Genomic DNA, 2,712 nt, shown 5'->3' with positions numbered 1-2,712 from the left:
CCCCGACCCTGAGCAGCTCCAGCACCGAAGTCCAGCCCCCCAGCATCTCCACGATCTGCGTGGGGCCCTTCTGCTTTTTGGCTGCTCACCGCGTTGTCTGGCTACTAGCCCATTGGCTTGTGGCCTTCCCGACGACGATCAACGACGACAACACTGCTGGTCTGGTTGCTCCAGACTGGCCCTTGCTCCCTTCCAAAAGAGGAGCACCCTGGACCCTCCTGGTCCACTCCAGACGCCATTTTAGGTCCACCGCGTGGGCTTGAATTTGCCAAGACTTGTTGCCCCAATCCTTGGTCCAGCGACGTCGACAGCATCAACCATCGTGGGACAGCTCGCACCTCCATCCTGGTCGCCGACAACGCCTCCTGGTCCGTGAGACTGCAGAGCCCAGCGTCGCCCACTCACCTGGTCGAGGTGACTTCGCCCGGTGACATCCTGGTGCCCACACAATCACTGGCTAGTGATTAAGAACTTGGTCCCCTCTGCTTTCAGGTGTCATCCATCTTCGATCCAGGTTCGGATCACTCGAACAATCTTCACTGGTCGCCTGCCAGCAACTTCTTTCTTCAGGCTCCTGGTTCGTTAACGAGGATTCCTGACATCTTTTCAGACCTATGCAGCCGCAGCCCCTGGGCTAGGTAACTTCGGCATTTCGGTGCCACAGCATAGCCTCACTATCCAAGGGTCCAGATCCACTTTCGTTTTCGATCTACCTAGTCGGGTTCGCCCGAGAACACTAACTTTGCTTTTACTAGCCTCCATAGACTTTGTCCCATATCCCGCGTGAGAGTGCACACTCTGCACCCGAGTCCCCTAGGCCTCCTACTAGTAATCTGAAGGTTCAGTAACGTAGTCCTAGCGATTCCAAAGCCTATTAGTACAGTACTTACCTGCTAGTAATTTTGCATTCCACTTTCATAGTATATGGTTTTTCGTGCCCCTCGGGCATTTGTGTAAATTGTGCAACTTGAAGTATTTTCGTAAGAGTTTTGTTTTGTGCTTAGTACCCTGTCCTCATAAAGAGTACAGAGCTGTTGTGATCTAAATAAATACACTGTTTATTTTCATAACACTTGTGTGGTGTCCTTTCACTTGGTGTTCAAGGGGTATATGTGATGGTATAACAGCTGGCTTAACACGCCCTCTAGAGTTTAGCCCGAAGACTGCTCGTATCCATGCTACTAGGCTAGCTGGTCTATAAGGTTGACTTACAACCAATCTCCATAAGGGTTGTTTGGACTGATACAAAGGGCTCACTAGAATAGTGAACATTATATATCAGGCCAACTTCTCACATTGGTGAGCAGCGGTTGGGATTTGAGCTTGCTGTTGTTTTACCACACGTATCCTAAGAATATCTTGTGAAAGATCACATAAGTACTCCAGGTACATATAACTTGGCTTAGAATACTCTGAGTTCTACTGAACCAGCTGTTGTAGCTCCTCAAGGCTTAGCACACCTTGGCTACAACTCTTAGCAAGGGATCAGTAGGCAAACAAATAGTGTAGGTAGGTGCATCACTTACACCACACTAGAAACAGCATGTCAGACAAAGGAGGAAACTCTGGGTATCCCCTTGTGTCAGTGGACCCTCCACAGGTCACTTCCAGATATGCTGCTCTTAGCTTCCAGGAGATGAGACAAGTGTGTACCTCCAGGAAGCTAAAACAGGGTTCTAACCCTACAATCCCATTCCTGATTGGTCTCTTGGAGACTTATGATGCCAGGAGGGCTGGTAACCCAGACCCTTCTAATCCAGATGGGAACATGCCTCCCCTAGAGGGAACCTTAGGTGACCCTGACCTTATCCATCTCTCTGCAGAAGGTGAAGAGGAGGATGAGGATCTAGAGCCATCTGAGGACGAGGCAGACAAAGGTCAAGAAGTAGTTAGCCAGCTAACTCAGGCCAACTTAAGCAGGCATGAGAATGGTACTAGGAGACCCCTGGGGCCCCTCTCAGGCCAGCTTAACATTGGGAATGGACGAGTTAGGTCTCTATCAAGAGGCTCTAACAGATCCATTCGAACCAATGGCTCTCAGGCCTCTTCTCACAGAGGGATGACATCCCCTCAGAGGAGAGTATATGAAGCCAAAGTAAGGGAAGTCAATCTGAGGATTGAAAGGGAAGAACTTGCCCTGGCCAAAGAGAGACTTGCCTTTGCTAGAGAGCAAGAACTGAGTGGGACAAATACCACTGGTGGCAGCATTCCCCCAAGGGAAAACAGGAGTTTAGACACTAGACACCTGAGTAAGATAGTGCCCCCCTTTAAGCAAGGGGATGACATCCACAAATGGATAACTGCTCTGGAGAGGGCTTGCACTGTACAGTGTGTCCCCCAGAGTCAGTGGGCAGCTATCTTGTGGCTCTCCTTTGAAGGAAAAGGTAGAGATAAGCTCCTCACTACTAGAGTTGAGGATGCTAACAATTACCAGGTCCTGAAGAATACACTGATAGATGGGTTTGGCCTAACCACTGAGCAGTACAGGTTGCTGTTCAGGGATACCCAGAAAACTCAGTCTCAGGATTGGTCTGATTTCGTAGATTGTGCCACTAAGGCTTTGGAGGGCTGGTTGCTGGGCAGTAAGGTTACTGATTACACAGGATTGTATAATCTGATCATGAGGGAACAGATTTTAAACAATTGTCAGAACCAGTTGTTGCATCAGCATCTTGTTGACTCAGATCTGACCTCTCCCCAAGAATTGGGAAA

The sequence above is a fragment of the Lissotriton vulgaris genome, chromosome 7 (assembly GCF_964263255.1).
Source record: "Lissotriton vulgaris chromosome 7, aLisVul1.2, whole genome shotgun sequence".
Lineage (NCBI taxonomy): Eukaryota > Metazoa > Chordata > Amphibia > Caudata > Salamandridae > Lissotriton > Lissotriton vulgaris.
This window is presented reverse-complemented; position numbering follows the sequence as displayed.